The sequence below is a fragment of the Staurois parvus genome, unplaced genomic scaffold, assembly GCF_062004578.1.
Source record: "Staurois parvus isolate SC_StPar_1 unplaced genomic scaffold, SC_StPar_1.0 ptg000668l, whole genome shotgun sequence".
Taxonomy (NCBI): Eukaryota; Metazoa; Chordata; class Amphibia; order Anura; family Ranidae; genus Staurois; species Staurois parvus.
The window spans coordinates 1,339,247-1,345,246 of NW_028318464.1; the positions used below are offsets into that span (position 1 = coordinate 1,339,247).

Genomic DNA, 6,000 nt, shown 5'->3' on the forward strand with positions numbered 1-6,000 from the left:
CATCACTGGTGTCAGTGGGAGGAATAGTGTCCCATCACTGGTGTCAGTGGGAGGAAAAGTGCCCCATCACTGGTGTCAGTGGGAGGAATAGTGCCCCATCGTTGGCATCAGGGGGAGCAATAGTGCCCCAACATTGGTGTCAGTGGGAGGAATAGTGCCCCATCGTTGGTATCAGAGGGAAGTATAGTGCCCCATCGTTGGTGTCAGTGGGAGGAATAGTGCCCCATCGTTGGTGTCAGTGGGAGGAATAGTGCCCCATTGTTGGTGTCAGTGGGAGGAATAGTGCCCCATCGTTGGTGTCAGTGGGAGGAATAGTGCCCCATCGTTGGGGCACTATTCCTCCCACTGACACCAACGATGGGGCACTATTCCTCCCACTGACACCATCGTTGGTGTCAGTGGGAGGAATAGTGCCCCATCATTGGTGTCAGTGGGAGGAATAGTGCCCCATCGTTGGTGTCAGTGGGGGGAGGAATAGTGCCCCATCGTTGGTGTCAATGGGAGGAATAGTGCCCCATCATAGGTGTCAGTGGGGGGAATAGTGCCCCATCATTGGTGTCAGTGGGGGGAATAGTGCCCCATCATTGGTGTCAGTGGGGGGAATAGTGCCCCATCATTGGTGTCAGTGGGAGGAATAGTGCCCCATCACTGGTGTCAGTGGGAGGAATAGTGTCCCATCACTGGTGTCAGTGGGAGGAAAAGTGCCCCATCATTGGTGTCAGTGGGAGGAATAGTGCCCCATCACTGGTGTCAGTGGGAGGAATAGTGCCCCATCATTGGTGTCAGTGGGGGGAATACGGCGCCATCATTGGTGTCAGTGGGAGGAATAGTGCCCCATCATTGGTGTCAGTGGGAGGAATAGTGCCCCCATCATTGGTGTCAGTGGGAGGAATAGTGCCCCATCGTTGGCATCAGGGGGAGCAATAGTGCCCCAACATTGGTGTCAGTGGGAGGAATAGTGCCCCATCGTTGGTGTCAGTGGGAGGAATAGTGCCCCATCGTTGGTGTCAGTGGGAGGAATAGTGCCCCATCGTTGGTGTCAGTGGGGGGAGGAATAGTGCCCCATCATTGGTAATAGTGACACCAATGATTGGGCACTATTCCTCCCACTGACACCAATGATACTTACCTTGCTGACCCCTGCTCCAGCCTGGGCTCGCTCGCTCCCTCCCTCTCCCATGGTACAAACACTTACCGGTCAGATGGCTTCCTTCTCCGGCCGCTTTCCTCCTCTTCACTCGCTCGTGCTTCGCGGTGCCGCTCGGCTCCTCCTTTCCAAGCTCCACCTCCTCGCCGGTGATTGGCCGCCTGTGTGCCTCTCTTGAGCTACAGTTCCGGTGGCCAATCACCGACGAGGAAGGATTGATCCCGGGGGTGTGTCCAGATGACAGGGACGGCATGTCATCCCGCCCACACCTGCAGACGGATCAAGGAGCGGTGTCTCGGTTCCTAAGGCCATCGGAAATAATTGTTTTCCGATGGTCTTAGGCGACCCCTGGGAAAGTGTCGTTCGACCCCCAAAGGGGTCGCGACCCCCAGGTTGAGAACCGCTGCTTTAGAGCGTATGCGCTAGTATTGTCACCGGCTGCTGCTCTGTAGAGCATCTCCTAATCAGTGAATGTTTAGGAGATATTTATTTTACCTACAGGTGAGTTTTATTATAAGCTTACATGTAGGTAAAATTCTAAAACGTGACTTTACTACTACTTACGTTCAGGGGCAGACTAACCATTCGAACACTCGGGCACTACCCGAGGGCCCAGGGTCAGTAGGGGGCCCCATGAAATGCCCCATGATTTTTATAGGCTTTTTTGGGGTGTGCTTTGAGTGTGGGAAAGGACACAGGGGCCCCATGATCCCCTATTGCCCGGGGGCCCCATGAGTTATCAGTCCGTCCCTGCGCAGCATACTGAGGAGGGGAGAAACAGCTCCCATGTATGCATTTCACTTCTGTATTTAGCCGTTTGCCTGAAGTTTAGCAGTAAAAATGATTGTTTGTTTAAGAAAGTCTGATACCCAATGCTTTGAGTATTGAAATAGCTTATCACACCCTCTTTCTACTCTAAATTGCCTAATCCTTGGTTGTATTACACTTTTTGGATTAGATAGGGGATCAGGTAGTCCACAGCTACCCCAACAGACAAAGCACTATTTTACTGCCCATATCTTTGCTCACAGCCTTGCCTATGGACTCGATGATGCTTGAGTAATTTAAAATCACTGTGAGGTAGGTTAAAAGACAGAATAAGGTCAATTGCAATTTTCAGTGGTTGCATCCTGTGTATGCATATAGTAACATGTACTAACATAAATATGATCTTATCTGTTTGTATTGTAATATTACCATGCTCTTCTAGTGCCAAGACCAGCTATATACAGATACATTGCAATACAACAGAATAGCACAGTGAGCTCATATATTGGATGGCGGATTTGTTTTCATTATATACACAACATTCCTGTGCCCTGAAACTGTACAGACACAAAACCTGCAAAACCTGCAAGCCATCAGTCAACAACATTACAGTTACTCCTTGCCATAAGCTCGGTTTTTATAGCACAAGTCAACTCCCTATACATGCAATTCAATATTAATTAAAAGATGTGCAGACACGTTTTAAAGTCTTGCACAGATTTGGGCAATGTACCAACTTCAACCCCAATACATTAATATAATGTAACAGCCTATTAGTAATTTTCAAGCACCGTTACCCAGAGCCCTGCTAAGGACAATAAAAAGGTCTATTTGCACCTCCATAATCACCTTTGAGACAACTAAGCCCATTTACAGAAGTTCTGTTTCTTCTCTTCCCTATACAAGTCAATGTATTTGAGAAAGCAACTCAATGCAACCTAAAACAATTCAGAACTGGCTTGATGCAGGACAGCTACGTAAAGGTAAATGGCACCAACTCAAAAGCAAACCACAGCAACTACAGTAAGTAGCACCTTACTCTATTTGACTTGCTAATTGCTGTCTACATGAGCCATTACATTGTATCTAAAGAGCTCTGCCCCAAAATCTCTGCACATTGTGGTTTAGATGTAGTTTTGTAAATCTTCTGTAGGAGGTACGTAGATGGTGCTTCTGCTTTGTCTTCACATGGTACAATGCGACTTTACAGTCCATTACATTTAATTAGAATTGAAGTTTTATGAAGCAGAGATTAGGTGAATTAGAAACATCTGAGAAGAATATAAAGCTGCTGGCAGGTCTTATAAATTCATATACTCAATTTGCACGCTAAGATTGTGATATATGTGACCATTTAAAGACCACCTTGCCAATAACACTGCCTATTTCTATCTTCCAGGTTGCTGGTCTGAGGTGTTAGCACACAATTTGGGGAACAGACACTGTAAATACAGTGTAGAAAATACTTGCACACAATTTGGGGAACAGACACTGAATACACAGTAGAAAGTACTTGCACACAATTTGGGGAACAGACACTGAATACACAGTAGAAAGTACTTGCACACAATTTGGTCAACAGACACTGAATACACTGTAGAACGTACTTGCACATAACTGGGGGAACAGACACTGAATACAATGTAGAACGTACTTGCACATAATTTGGGGAACAGACACTGAATACACTGTAGAACGTACTTGCACATAATTTGGGGAACAGACACTGAATACAATGTAGAACGTACTTGCACATAATTTGGGGAACAGACACTGAATACACTGTAGAACGTACTTGCACATAATTTGGGGAACAGACACTGAATACAATCTAGAACGTACTTGCACATAATTTGGGGAACAGACACTGAATACAATGTAGAACGTACTTGCACATAATTTGGGGAACAGACACTGAATACAATGTAGAACGTACTTGCACATAATTTGGGGAACAGACACTGAATACACTGTAGAACGTACTTGCACATAATTTGGGGAACAGACACTGAATACAATGTAGAACGTACTTGCACATAATTTGGGCAACAGACACTGAATACACTGTAGAACGTACTTGCACATAATTTGGGGAACAGACACTGAATACAATGTAGAACGTACTTGCACATAATTTGGGGAACAGACACTGAATACACTGTAGAACGTACTTGCACATAATTTGGGGAACAGACACTGAATACAATCTAGAATGTACTTGCACATAATTTGGGGAACAGACACTGAATACAATGTAGAACGTACTTGCACATAATTTGGGGAACAGACACTGAATACAATGTAGAAAGTCCTTGCACACAATTTGGTCAACAGACACTGAATACACTGTAGAAAGTACGTGTTGAGAAATGTTGATTTTAAATAGTTCTGTTCTTGTTTTAAATTCAAGAATGTGTCTATTTTCTAAACTAAGCCTAGGGCAAGTAAGTAAATCTATTATCTAGTGAGAGATTTAACTAATTGTTACCCATCACCTATACAACAATTTGATTTTATTAAGATAATGAATCTTTTGCATTTGTAAATGGAATTACTTTTGGGTAAATACCATAAAAAAATGACCATAAATCAGAAAACATAGCTTGCACATTATAAAATGATTAAACAGTTTGGGGAACAGACACAGAATACACTGTAGAAAGTACTTGCACACACTTTGGGGAACAAACATTGAATACATTGTAGAAAGTACTTGCACACACTTTGGGGAACAAACATTGAATACATTGTAGAAAGTACTTGCACACAGTTTGGGGTACAAACACTGAATACATTGTAGAAAGTACTTGCACACAATTTGGGGAACAGATACAGAATACACTGTAGAAAGTACTTGCGCACAATTTGGGGAACAGACACCGAATACACTGTAGAAAGTACTTGCACACAATTTGGGGAACAGACACTGTGTGCAAGTACTTTCTACAGTGTATTCAGTGTCTGTTCCCCAAATTGTGTGCAAGTACTTTCTACAGTGTATTCAGTTTGGGGAACAGACACAGAATACACTGTGTAAAGTACTTGTACACAATTTGGGGAAAAAACACTGAATACACAGTAGTAAGTACTTGCACACAATTTGGGGAACAGAGAATGAATACACAGTAGAAAGTACTTGCACACAGTTTGGGGAACAGACACTGAATACACAGTAGTAAGTGCTTGCACACAATTTGGGGAACAGAGACTGAATACACAGTAGAAAGTACTTGCACACAATTTGGGGAACAGAGAATGAATACACAGTAGAAAGTACTTGCACACAGTTTGGGGAACAGACACTGAATACACAGTAGTAAGTACTTGCACACAATTTGGGGAACAGAGACAGAATACACAGTAGAAATTACTTGCACACAGTTTGGGGAACAGACACTGAATACACTGTAGTAAGTACTTGAACAGAACTATTTAAAATCAACATTTCTCAACTTGTTTTAACTTCAAGAATGTGTCTATTTTCTAAACCAAGCCTAGGGCAAGTAAGTAAATCTATTATCTAGTTAGAGATTAAACTAATTGTTACCCATCACCTATACAACAATTTGATTTTATTAAGATAATGAATCTTTTGCATTTGTAAATGGAATTACTTTTGGGTAAATGCCATAAAAAATGACCATAAATCAGAAAACATAGCTTGCACAATATAACATGATTAAACAGTTTTGGTAAAGTACTTATATTAAAGACTCACCCGTGAAAAGTCCTGTCCTTGTGAAGTGCTTACAGCATAGTATTCTCAATGATAAAAGTGGAAGTCTCACAAGTTGTGTCTGTGCTCAGTGCTCAGCAACAGATGTGAGCGTTTCTCTTCTGGGGAATAAATAGCATGCCTTTTATGTGCACCACCCCACTGAGCACACACACAATTCCTGGCTAGAAACTGCAGATCTAACTTCTACACTCAATACTTCAGCAGCATCTTTACTATTCATGAGCAGACTTACCACAACCTACAGAGCCAGAGTGAACATAATCACTTATCACAGAAGGAAAATTCTAAGTTGTATTACATAAGATGCTTATGATTTATAACTCTTCAGTATAGCACTGGAATGGAA

The 6,000-nt window shown here is 42.9% G+C and overlaps 1 protein-coding gene across 1 annotated transcript in view; it reads right to left on the reverse strand.

The window, feature by feature from the left end:
- CYSLTR1 (cysteinyl leukotriene receptor 1) overlaps positions 1-5,727 on the reverse strand; it is a 78,648-nt gene extending 72,921 nt beyond the window's left edge. The window contains exon 1 of the mRNA XM_089651895.1: positions 5,634-5,727. The gene's annotated coding sequence lies outside the window, so the exon portion shown is untranslated. The remainder of the gene's footprint in view (positions 1-5,633) is intronic.
- Positions 5,728-6,000: the final 273 nt, after the last annotated feature.